This window comes from Amblyraja radiata, chromosome 27, assembly GCF_010909765.2.
Source record: "Amblyraja radiata isolate CabotCenter1 chromosome 27, sAmbRad1.1.pri, whole genome shotgun sequence".
NCBI classification, from domain to species: Eukaryota; Metazoa; Chordata; class Chondrichthyes; order Rajiformes; family Rajidae; genus Amblyraja; species Amblyraja radiata.
In genome coordinates this window covers 19,870,537-19,883,618 of record NC_045982.1, presented here as the reverse complement: position 1 = coordinate 19,883,618, position 13,082 = coordinate 19,870,537, and the positions used below count along the sequence as shown (strand labels likewise).

Sequence of the window (13,082 nt, the reverse complement as noted above, 5' to 3'; positions counted from 1 at the left end):
TTTTTGAATAAAAGTAGTTTCATAAAAAAAATAAATTAAAAAAAGGAGCATAGCTCAAGACGGCATTCTCCGTAGATTGTCACCTTGTCGTGGTGGAGAAGCTTGTGTGGTCCTGAGATCCTGAGAGCGATGCCGTCTGGACTAATAAATAATATGCAAACACAACAAAACGAATCCTCCAAATGCATGCTTTGTATTTGGAGGATTTATGATTTGTAGAAAAGGATATTTGGAGTTAATTATTTGGCAACCTGAAAAGGAACGGGATTGATGATGAGAGTGGATGGGAACTAATGCGCGATCACAGGAGTGGGTTATGTTCAGAATCAGTTAGAGTTATCAGAGAATTACATATAGTAATATTTGGCAAAGACAAATACAACAGAAATAAACATAATAATTATTATGTGTTGGAAGGAACTGCTGGTTTAAACCGGTTTAAACCGGTTTAAACCGAAGATCGAAACCCACAAATCCAGAGTAACTCAGAGAGAAGAAATGTGTGACGTTTCGGGTTGAGACCCTACTTCAGATAATTTTTATCCTCCTTAATTCATTAACACTTTTAACAAGCGGACAGATCAGACTTGTTCTATGCCAACTCCTCGCCTGCAGCCAGAGAACAGACCTCATTCGTCAGTATGATTTGTACACGTGTAGCACCCAACCTCCACTGAGGTGGTGACAGGACACCCATCACACAAATATCAAACCTGATGCATTTTACTGGTGCAGGGATCTCAGGAAACACTGATATTTATCACCCTAAAGATGGTGAGGGCCATCAGTATCTTCAGGAGCGGCTGGGTTGGTGAAGAGTAAACAATGAAACGGAGCATTTATTTTATGCAGTATTATTTTTTAGATATCATTTTGTACAATTCCTTGCCATCAAACGTATGGGAGTTTCCTGTTCTGCATCAGATGCCAGTCTTCAGCTAAAACAATCAGATTATCAGGAGTGACTCAATGCTAAAACGTTCAATTCTGAGGGGCCAGAGATTCAAGCTTTATTTCAGATACTTGACCCAGGACAAGTCTCCAGTGCAGTGTTGAAGTGCTGTTGAAGTCATCTTACACCATAGGGCAACATTTGTCATCACTGTTAGGTGTAAAAGGTTGCAACAGCTCTATTTTGCAGAAGAGTTAGCTGTATTTTCCGTGGTCAATGCTTACTCCTACATCAACATTTCTAAAACTGTTTATCTGGTCATTATCACAATGCTGGTGTTGAAGTTTGCCGTGTGCAATTTACTGCACCAGTAATTGCACTTATTGAGACTGAAGAAAGGTCTCAACATTTCTCCAGCATTTTTATCTACCTTTGATTTTTCCAGCATCTGCAGTTCTTTCTTAAACATAAAGACTCTTGTTTTCTTTCCTGGTCCCATGGTTTTTCTTCCTCTTACTAAGCGACTTTGTAATGGGCAGGGTGAGAGTTCCTGGCACAGAGATGGGGAACCCAGGTCACAACAGCTGCCAGAAGGATTTTTCTGCAAGGATCAGTTTACCTCGAAGATTAAGGTCATAGCAGAACAGCAGCTGGCTTTGACTGAAAGGAAACTGTGCACAACTGTTGTGGAAGTGATTTAAAGGGTCCTCATCAGTATTCGCAGTGGGGCAAAGTTGAACGATTTTCTAATAATTGCTGGAAATCTTTATTGATATTGTTTGTTAAGTTGCATCTTTTTTTTTAGAGGTTCACGCGGAAACAGGCTCTTCAGTCCTCTGAGTCCGCACTGACCAGTGATCCCCACATTAACACCATCAAACACTAGGAACAATTTTACATTCATACCAAGCCAATTAACCTACAAACCTGTACATCTTTGGAGTGTGGGAGGAAACCAAAGATCTCTGGGAAAACCCACGCAGGTCACGGGAGAATGTACAAACGCCATACAAGACAGCACCCGTAGTCAGGATCGAACCCGGGTCTCTGGCGCTGTAAGGCAGCAACTGAGTTTAGCTTAGTTTAGGGACGCTATCACTCTACCGCTGCACCACCGTGCCTCTCCACGGTTTGCTTAAACCATCTTATCACTGGCTGATCAATATAACGTGCAAGTTTTCCACAATCTTAATTATTATTTCTTGTTTGTGCGGCACGGTGGCGCAGCGGTAGAATTTGATCTCTGACTACAGTTGCAGTCTGTGTGGAGTTTGTACATTTTCCTTGTGACCATGTGGGTTTTCTCCACGTGCTGCGGTTCCCTCTCACTTTCCAAACTCGTGCAGGTTTGTAGGTTAATTGGTTTCTGGAAATTGCCTCTAGTGTGTAGGGATGAGTGGGATGATGTAGAACTAGTGTATCAGTGGTCGGTGTGTAGTCGATGAGCCGAAGGGCTGTTTTCACGCTGTATCTCGAAAATATTTCAGTTAAGATTGGCTTTTCTTACTTTTAATTTTAATTTCCAATCAATTTGCTTCCTTTCCCACTGCTCTTGCATAGATCAGCTCTTTGTGTGGATGCAAGTATTTCCCTCAAGTGGCTATTCTTCAAGTGTGAGTCCAGTATCAGCAAGCACTTCAACCCCCGAGGCATCAAATTAATTCTGCTCTGCTTTCATTTAGTGGCAGCACAAAAATATCTCAAAAGGGGGAGGTACGCTAGTGCATCAGTAGAGTTGCGGCCTTACAGCGCAAGTTACCCGGGTTTCTTGACAACGGTCGCTGCCTGTACGGAGTTTGTTCGTTCTCCACATGACCTGCGTGAGTTTTTTTCGGGTCCTTTGGTTTCCTCCCACATTCCAAAGATGTATAGGTTTGTAGGTTTGTTGGCTTTGGTAAAATTGTAAATTGTCCCTAGTGTGTGTAGGACAGTGTTAGTGCGCGGGGATTGCTGGTCGGCGCTGACTCGGTGGGCCGAATGGGCCCGTTACCGCGCTGTATCTCAAAACTAAAACTGAAATTGGAAATGGATGGCAATCTGCAAAAGGAACCCAGGGGACTTTCCAAGACAGTATGATTCTTCCAACAGCTAAATAATGAGGGTATAGTACAAATGGTCTGTACAACTTTACTTCATTCCACTCTCATCTGCATTTCAAATGCATGTCGACAGAGAGTGACATTGTCTAGTGTTAAAACGAATGCCATATTGTATATCGCAATTGGGAAGCACATGCCTGAGGAGTCAGGCAAGTTACTTAAGTCCTGCTTCCTTCCTTCCCCATAGGGAGCTCCTTCGCTTTGATCATCACTCAGGATTCATTTCTGATTGAATGACTTTGAGAGCTGAAGACGAAAGCACTGCATTATGTGAAAATTTCAAATGATCTCAAATCGTGCAAAGTGTTTTTCAGCCAGTGAAGTAGTTCTGAAGTGCAATCACTATCATACTGTGAGAAAGCTACGTCACATTAAATGTTGCTCTATATACTGTGGCATGCCAGTAAAACAAGTTAGGATGGGCTCCAGATATGAGGTGGGGTGGAATCACTAGATTAAGGTGAATTATTGATTAGATTGGAGTGATGTTTTGACATGATTGGACTGAGAATATTGGGAAAGTTTACCTGTGCTAGATTTGATCGATGTGTTTCGGATGTCTAAAGATAATGAGAGACGGCTCTCAAGTTCAGATTGTGTGCCAGCATGAACTTGATGGGCTGAATGGTCTGGTTCATTGTAATGAGAAGATGTAAAGTACAGTTGAGGGGAAGGGCTCCAGAAGTAATGGGTTTGGAATTGCCGTGGGTTGGTCCAGATGGGATGAGAAGATACCGGATGTGTCCATTCGGTGCCCTGGCATGTTTGAGTGTCTGGGAGAGGTGATCCAAATGTAATTGGGAGATGGCCACTCAAGAGGGTGTTGGAAGGCCTCTCGATTCCTAGTACTAGAGGTCTGGTCCAATACCCCACCTCAGGCCTGGGACATGCTGCCGGGTCAAGGCCACTAGCATAATCAAGGATGAGTCCCACCCCAATCACTCGCCCATCTCCCCTCCTCCATCAGGCAAGAGGTACAGAAGTGGGAAAATGCATGCCTCCACATTGGGGGATAGTTTCTTCCCAGCTGTCATCAGGGAAATGAACCATCCTATCACCAACTAGAGAGTGGTCCTGAGCTACCATCTTACCTCATTAAAGACCCTCTGACTATCTTTAATCAGACTTTACTGGACTTTATCTTGCACTACACATTGTTCCTTTTATCCTCTATCTGTAGACTATGGATGGCTTGCCTGTAATCATGTATTGTCTTTCCGCTGACTGGATAGCACGCAACAAAGAGCTTTTCACTGTACCCAGGTCCACGTGCCAATAAACTGAACCAAACTAAACTAAACTGAACTATCTTGGAGCAGGCCATGTTTACATCATCCAGGCCTCACTATTTTGATGCCTGATTCCCAACAAATAAATAAATCTGTATTTTTACCAATGCCCTCTTTTCCCGAATCTTCTTCAAAAGATCTGGTTAACACAGCGCAGTGAAAAGGCAGTGAGGTGAGAACCTGTTACCCTTGTTTAATCATCCTGTATCTGTCAATTGGGCAGTTCCCCCTCTAACATTACTTTATGTATTAAAACAATTAACTGGCATTAATAAGCATGGGTAGGATAGGTTTAGAAGGATATGGGCCAAACGCAAGCAGGTGTTATTAGTGTAGATGGGTCATGTTGGCCGGCATGGGCAATTTGGTCTGAAGGGCCTGTTTCCACAGGTCTGACTCTTAAGAAGTACAAAATGGAGCAATGCATCAAAAACACTCTTTAAAAAGCTGCAAATATCACCAGAGGGTAAAAGGCACCTATCTTTTCTATTATCACTCAAAATGAATTTCCTGACAAGATTTTTGTCCCACCAGGCAACGCTTTCTGCCCTCAAACTCAATTGCTTGCAAATTTACTTTTTCCCAGAGAGTTTTGTGGATAAATGACCTTGCTGAGTAGAAGGCTGGTTTCTGGTGATGGAGGGAAAAGAATTTCCAGTTGGAGGAGCGGAGACATGGGCCGCACATTTAGCTGAAGCAGGTTCCTCAGATGTGGTGAGATTTTAACGATAAGAACTTTGAAGCTGATCTGCTGAAGGTCAGAAAAGGAGTGGGACGTGCAGTGAAAGAGATGAAGGATTTTTAACAATACAAGATTTGATGATTAAATTGAGAACTTGAGGGATCTCAGAGAGGTTGGCAAGGCTGGCATTCATCAGCCTAACTCTGAAGGTGGTGGAGGTCTCGATTAATGCAGTATCTGGAAGGTGTTGGGTTTGAATAGGCAGTGTTTAGTTTTGTTTAGTTTAGTTTAGAGACACAGCATGGAAACAAGCTTTTGGTCCATCAAGTCCATGCTGACCATTAATCACCCATTCACGCTCATTCTATGTTATCCCACTTTTTAATCCATTCCTTACACATTGGGGCAAACTAATTTATAGAGGACAAATAACGTACAAACCCGTCTTTCGTAGGAAACCGGAGCACCCGGAGAAAACCCATAAAGTCACGGGGTTTCATGGTGCAGTCAACATACAGACTCCACACAGACAGTACCTGAGGTCTGGAAATGGGCTCTATGGGGAAGAAAGACCAGTCCATTGAACACTGATGATGAGCATCATTTGGCTAGTGTCTGTCAGCTAGGGCGGCTGAAGGTTTCATATCCAGTACTACATTGGCCAAAGCAGGAGCTAAAGAAAATATGTATTTAGTGTTGCTGAAACTTGCCTGGAAGAAACTCTTGTTTCCATCTAACTGATATTGCCCTGGTAACCAGTTCATGTAGCATATTATTTGAAGATGAGGTGGCAAAGAGAAAGGATGGTGTGTGATTAGCACAGAGACAAAAGCTGTTATCCTGGTGGATCAGAAATCATTTAACATTTCCTTGATATGAACAATTCTACATTTCCTTGATCATCATCTGCTTTGATGTCATTTTTGCACATCTTACCATTCCATATCTCTAGTCTCCCTCTCCCCTGACTCTCAGTCTGAAGAAGGGTCTCAAACCCAAAACGTCACCCATCCCTTCTCTGCAGAGATGCTGCCTGTCCTGCTGAGTTACTCCAGCATTTTGTGTCTACCAAAGATATTTGAGAACCAGGTGAGAGACCTGACGTGAAGATTGGCCACAGAGAAGGGCTGATGGAGGAAGTGGTCACAGTCAGAAAGCATGTTGTTGGTGATGTAGATGGCTGGGACAGAACTAAAGGGCTCTCACTTAGTGAAATCCGGAGAAGTTGGTATGTCATGGGAATAAGGCCAGAAGCTGAGTTGCAGTTTAGTTTATTTCACATGTGCTGAGGAACAGTGAAAAGCTTTTGTTGTGCATTAACCAAGAGAAGCTCAACCCCATTCTCCTGGCTTCCCCCATTTCCTTTCACACCCACCCTAATCAAGAACCTATCAATCTCCACTTTAAAAATACCCGATATCTTGTCCTCCACAGCTGTCTGTGGCAATTAATTCCACAGATTCACCACCCTGATTATTATTTAAATATTATCTGACTACAGCTGACTATGTAATTCATTAACGCAATGCCTCACGTTTAGACAATAACCATTTTCAGTTCTCTATTCAATCTTCCCCATATACAATTATCTTCCTTCAATGGATTCGCCTGCCACTATTGAATTTATTTTAAATGTATAAACTCCATATAAACCATTAGAATTATTTGCAGATTCAATTGTTACTGGGATTACATATGTGACCATGTCCTTTTACTGTAACCTGTAAATTAGATTAAAACACTGATAGTGATATGAAACAGAAAGCCCCGCCGACAATTAAATGATATAAAAAACTCCACCATCTCTCCAAAGTGCCGAACCATTAAGATCTGCTAGAATTCAGTAATTTACAAGAAATCGCACCCGTGATTAAAGCGGTGAAAAAAAAAAAGAAATAGATCTGACAGTAAGAGCTACCGCAGCGTTTCAAAACAAACCACAGGCCAATGAATGTGAAGGGGCGTGTCTGAGGAACAACTGTCAAAAGAGCTAGAAATTTCAATTTGGTTTAGATTTTCAGTTTATATCAACAATTTACTTCACTGACTGCTACTGTGTAAAATGCAATGAGAATATGCTACTGCTAGATTTCTCTCCAGTTAATTACTTTAGCATGTTTTGAATCCACAGTCGATCAGTTGCTTTAGATAGACAAAAAAAGCTGGAGTAACTCAGCTGGTCAGACAGCATCTCTGGAGGAAGGGAGTAGGTGACGTTCCTTCTTCAGCTGCCTTGCCTCTTCTTCAGCTACTTTGTTTGGTGACTCAGGGACACTGGTGAGTACTTCAACTCTACTTTCTGTATTCGGAAATGTAAAGACGCTTGAAGGAGTTTACGTTTAAATCTTGATAATACAAAAATGATTTTCAGCTATCTTTTGCTTTGCAGTAGTATTGGCTGCCTGTTATTTTCTGTGCCTTTCTTTAATGTTAAGTCCCAAGTCCTAACTGAAACAGGGGATGACTCATATGACAAAACAGTCTCATCAAAGATAGACACAAAAAGCTGGGGTAACTCAGCGGGACAGGCAGCATCTCTGGGGAGAAGGGATGGGTGATGTTTTGGGTCGCGACCCTTCTTCAGACTAGTTAGGGATAAGGGAAGTGAGAGATATACAGACGATGATGTAGAGAGATAAAGAACAATGAATGAGAGATATGCAAAAGAGTAATGGTGATAAAGGAAGCAGGCCATTGTTAGCTATTTGTTGGGTGAAAACGAGAAGCTGGTGTGACTTGGGTGGGGGTGGGATAGAGAGAGAGGGAATGTTGGGGTTACTTGACGTTAGAGAAATCAATATTCATACCACTGGGCTGAAAGCTGCCCAAGTAAAATATGAGATGCTGTTCCTCCAATTTGTGTTTAGCCTCACTCTGACAATGGAGGAGACCTAGGACAGAAAGACAGTGTGGGAATCGGAAGGAGAATTAAAGTGTTTGGCAATGGGGAGGTCAGGTAGGCTCAGCTCCCGTCCCACCAATGCTGTTGTGATTCTGTCAGCTTAGACAATGAGAGTAAATTGGATCGAGGCATCGTATGTTTTTGCCTTCAGGCTTGATCAACCAGATTTCTCTGGTTCGGCGATTCCCTGTCTTCCTTATTGAAATTGAAAGCATGTTGTGAGGGGAAAGGGTCATAAATCTATAATTTGTGCCTTGGAGTGAGGAACAATGTTTCTGTAATTCATATTATGCAGACACAAATTGAAATGGCTTTCAGTGAGACCTTTCTGTAGTTTAGATTGCATTATTGTTTTTTCCCCCGCAATTATTCAATTAATGAATAGTGAATGCTTGTGCTGTGTTGTATTTTATTCGACAGCGTGTATGTTGGCCAAATATGGAACCTGTTTAAAGTTCCCTCCCTGTCTTTGTATTGGCTGTCTGTTCTGTTCATTGTGTATACTAGATACTTTTCACGTCAGAGCTCAAGTATGTCCTTGTCGAATGTTTTACAATTGATTTGTTTTTGTGGAGAAGTGATTAGAAGTTGGATTAGTTTAATGACAATTCATATAATAAGAATGGATCTGAAAAATGATATTGTGATTATTTATACGTAGGAGCGGTTGCAGCGTGAACTTAGTGTAAAGTTGCTGAGGATTGTATTCTGTGCCCACAGTGATGGTCAATCTCCCCTTCGCAGTTACACACAAAATGCTCGAGTAACTCAGCGGGACGGGCTGCATCTCTGGAGAGAAGGAATGGGTGACGTTTTGGGTCGAGAACACTTCTTCAGACCCTTCTCTCCAGAGATGCTGCTTTTCCCGCTGTTACTCCAGCATTTTGTGTCTACCTTCAATTTAAACCAGCATCTGCAGTTATTTCCTATTCATTTTGTCCCCTTCACAGTTTACAGGCTCATAACCATTTTCCCAAATTGACTGCTCACTAGAGATTTTTGTGTGGCAAATATAATAATTAATATTTTTTATTGAACCTGTTCAACTTAATTAATATATTTCTTCAAACATCACCAATTATATTTCCCCCCCATACAATACTTGGGGTTGTTTTAACTTCCCTCTGATGATCGTATAAATTGGATGATATGAAGTAGATCGCCTTTTACACTTCTTTCTAACTTCACATCAGCAGCAAGATATTCAATGGCACCAATTCTATGTTAGCCATGCTAAATGCATGAGGGAGCAACTGTTGGTATTGTTCTTGGTAGAAGGCAGGAGAATGGGGTTTGGAGGGAAAGATAGATCAGCCATGATTGAATGGCAGAGTAGACTTGATGGTCCGAATGGCCTAATTCTTGCAACTGTATTTAGTTGACGCCTTGCAGACTAACCCAGGGGATCATGCATTTTGACTCTCAAACTACTGAGCAGTGACACAGACTTTGCAGCTGTCATTGTGTCAGTCATTCAGCAACCTCGGAGCTGTAACGAGAAGTCAAAGCTACACAAGACGGTTCCTATGTATGAGCAGTAGAGCAGGTGGTGTCTGGGCTTTCTGCAGTGAGACTAAAACCATCATGGTATATATTTTTCTTTTTACGTTCTTTTTACGTTCTTGTGTCAAACTAAATATGCTGTTTCTCTCATAATCAAAATGGAAAATGCTGTAACCACTCAGCATCTGTGGAAAGAGAAACGGTTAATGTCTCAAGGCCAGAACTCTTCATCAGAACCGTATTTCATTCTCTTTAGATTTAGCTCTTAGGGCTAACGGATTCAAGGGATATGGGGAGAAAGCAGGAACGGGGTACTGATTTTGGATGATCAGCCATGAACATATTGAATGGTGGTGCTGGCCTGAAGGGCCGAATGGCCTACTTCTGCACCTATTTTCTATGTTTCTATGTTTCTATTTTAACCTGTTCAGTACCATCCCCGAGTATACTCGGGTCATTTTTTAATTTAGTTTAAGAGATACAGCACAGCAACAGGCCCTTCGGCCCACCGAGTCTGCACTGACCAGTGATCTCCCTACACTAACACACACTGGGGACAATTTTACACTTATACATTTATACCAAGCCGATTAACCTACAAAACTGTAGGTCACATTCCAATGTGGGGGGGAACCGAAGATCTCGGCGAAAACCCACGCAGGGCACGGGGAGAATGTATAAGCTCCGTACAGACAGCATCCGTAGTCGGGATCAAGCCCGGGTCTCTGGCGCAGTAAGTCAGCAATTCTACCGCTGCACCACCGTGCCGCCCGTGTCATGGCCAATAGTGGAAAAAACAAGTTGGCAGTAAACAGGTTAATCCCCAGCAGCATATTTGTCCAGAGCGCACGTTAATTCTCCAGACTATTCCCAATATTACTGTGAAATTGGAAGGTATGAACTGGGCTAAATTCAGAGGTCAGAATTTTATTTTCTCCTCGAGAGGAATCTCAACTCCAAACACATTTGAGTCAATGGAGGAAACGAGTCCTGAGCTTAGCTTTTAGTGTCCCACAGCACAATTGCTCGCATAGATGCATTATGCCTTTCAGCTATTCTGCTACTGGCAACAGGCAACAACTTGTGTTCATGTCCCGTTTCTAGCAGTCAACCATGAAAATGACTAAGTATCTGATTTACCAGCTCTTTAGGTTTAAGTTTATTATTGTCACATGTATCAAGGTACAGTAAAAATCTTTGTTTTGCATGCTATCCAAACAGATCAAGTACACGGTACATAAATTAAATCAAATCAAACTCGAGTACAATGGATAGAGCAAAAAGGAAGATGCAGAGTGTTGAATATACTTCTCAGCATTGTAGCGCATCATTGTAGCGTGTGGTAGGTCTTGCTTTCAAAGTGGAGAAAGTCCACCACTATTACCAAGATATACCTCTTGTCAAAAACCACAGGTAGGGTGTACTGATTGAAGTATGATTAATTGGTTAGTAAACAAAAGCGAGGCCCATTCATTTCTTGGTCATATCGCATCTGGTCTTGAATCCGTTCTTCCAGCTGCTATTTTCATATCTAGAATCATTTTCTAGAATTATCTAGAATGTCTGGATTTATCGAACATCTAACACCCAACATTTGTTTTTTACTTCAGTTAATATAGCGTGATCAAAGTGGAAACATAAAGTTCAGCATCTTATAGTCATACAGGATGCAAACAGGCCCTTCGGCCCAACTCAGCCATGATGATCAAGATGCCCCATCTAAGCTAGTCCCATTTATCTGTGGTTGTCCCATTTATCTGTGGTTGTCCCACATCTCTCTAAACCTATCCTATCCATGTATCTGTCCAAATGGCTTTTAAATGTTGTTAGTGTGCCTGCCACAACTACTACCTCTGGCAGCTCATTCCATATATCCATTACCCTCCGTATGAAAATGTTGCCCCTCGGGTTCCTGTTACATTTTTCTCCTTTCATCATTAACCAATGCCCTTTAGATTTCCCAACCCTGGAAAAAAAAGATGCTGTGCATTCACACTATCTATTCCTTCAAGATTTTATACGCCTCTATAAGATTACGCCTCTGTCTCCTGCTCTCCATGGAACACTCGAGTTCTGTCAACATCCTCATAAATCTTCTCTGCTCCTTTTCCATCTTAATGGTATCTTTCCTGTAGCTGAATGACTGAAATAGAACATAATAGCCCAAGTGTGGCCTCACTGATGTCTTGTACAATCGTAGCATACCATCCCAACTTCTGTAGTCAGTTCCCTTACTGATGAAAGCCAGCATACTAAAAGCCTTTTCACCACCCTATCGACCTGCGATGCCACTTTTTGAGAGCTATGTACTTGTACTCAAAGATCTTGCTCTTTGCTCTTGATCTTGCTCTAGTATCTTTGCTTGTACTCCTAGATCCTTCTGCTCCCTGCAGCACTCTCCAGAACACTCTCCAGTTCAGTCTAAATGTTTGACTTCCCAAAATGTTGCACCTCACTCTTATCTGTTAAACTCTAATAGCCATTCCTCGTCCCAACTTGCCCAGCTGATCAAGATCCTGCTGTAATTCTTGATACCCATCTTCACTGTCTACGATTCCACCTATTTTATTGTAACCTGGAAACGTACTAATCATGCCTCTGCACATTCTCATGTTATCACGTGGTTATATTCAACCACACTTTACGTAGGGGATTTCTACAGGATGTCCTGTGCTGTATCAGGCTGTTACAATTGATTTCTTATAAACGTTTCATTTACCAAAAAACTGTGTGGTAGCCGGCAGGTGTTACTGACGTTCAGAATGCCTGTTACCCATGGATAAACATTACAAGTGACGATTCATTATACCATGGTTCACATTATCCTTCACTGGTCAAAAAGAATGATAAAACTAAGTAGTTGAACTTCAATGAAAGATTACAAGCCTGTTTCTGAAGAAGGGTCTCAACACGAAACGTCGCCTATTCCTTCTCTCCATAGATGCTGCCTCACCCGCTGAGTTTCTCCAGCATTTTTGTCCACCTTCGATTTTTACAGCATCTGCAATTCTTTCTTAAATATATATTCTACAAATATATAAAAAGGAAAAAAAAAGTAGCTGTAGGGGAAGATTAGGGTATTAAAGGGATAGAGGAACTTAAAACTATCACAGTTGTGTGAGACTAGAGGATAATGCTTTCCCTGGGCTTGGTGGTCTCCCTGCTAAAATATTAAAGAGCTAGTGCAGTAATAATGGATGTTATTTGTGAGCTTCCAAAATTCAGGATAGTTTCCAGTGCATTGGAAAATGATAAATGTAACACTCCTATTTGAAAAATAAAGGAGGGAAACAGAACACAAGAAGCTTTAGGCCAGTTAATAAAACTTCTTCCAGCAGGAAGTGAATGCAAACCATGATCAAGGTAGTGATAACACGACATTTAGAAACTTGAAATGCAATGCATCAATGTCAATGTGGATTTATTAAAGGGAAAATGTGTTTGACAAATTTGATTAGAAGTTCTAGCAAATGAGTTTACTAAAATGGAAACCAGCAAATGTTGTGTAAGGTGACACATAGAAGATTACTACATAAGGTAAGAGGTCATGGTGGCAAATGGTGCAGCTGCATTATAGCTCGAACCACCCCGGTTCAATCCTGACATCTGCTGTGGTCTATGTAGAGTCTGCATGTTCTCTCTGTGACTGCATGGGTTTCCTCCAGGTGATATGGTTTCCTCCCACATCACAATGACCTGCTGGTTGATAAATTAT

At 41.7% G+C, this 13,082-nt stretch overlaps 1 protein-coding gene across 1 annotated transcript in view; it reads left to right on the top strand.

Moving 5' to 3' along the window:
• The first annotated feature begins 6,988 nt into the window (after nucleotides 1-6,988).
• The window catches only part of LOC116988551 (platelet-activating factor receptor-like), an 11,107-nt gene continuing 5,013 nt past the window's right edge, over nucleotides 6,989-13,082 (top strand). The window contains exon 1 of the mRNA XM_033045365.1: nucleotides 6,989-7,239. The gene's annotated coding sequence lies outside the window, so the exon portion shown is untranslated. The remainder of the gene's footprint in view (nucleotides 7,240-13,082) is intronic.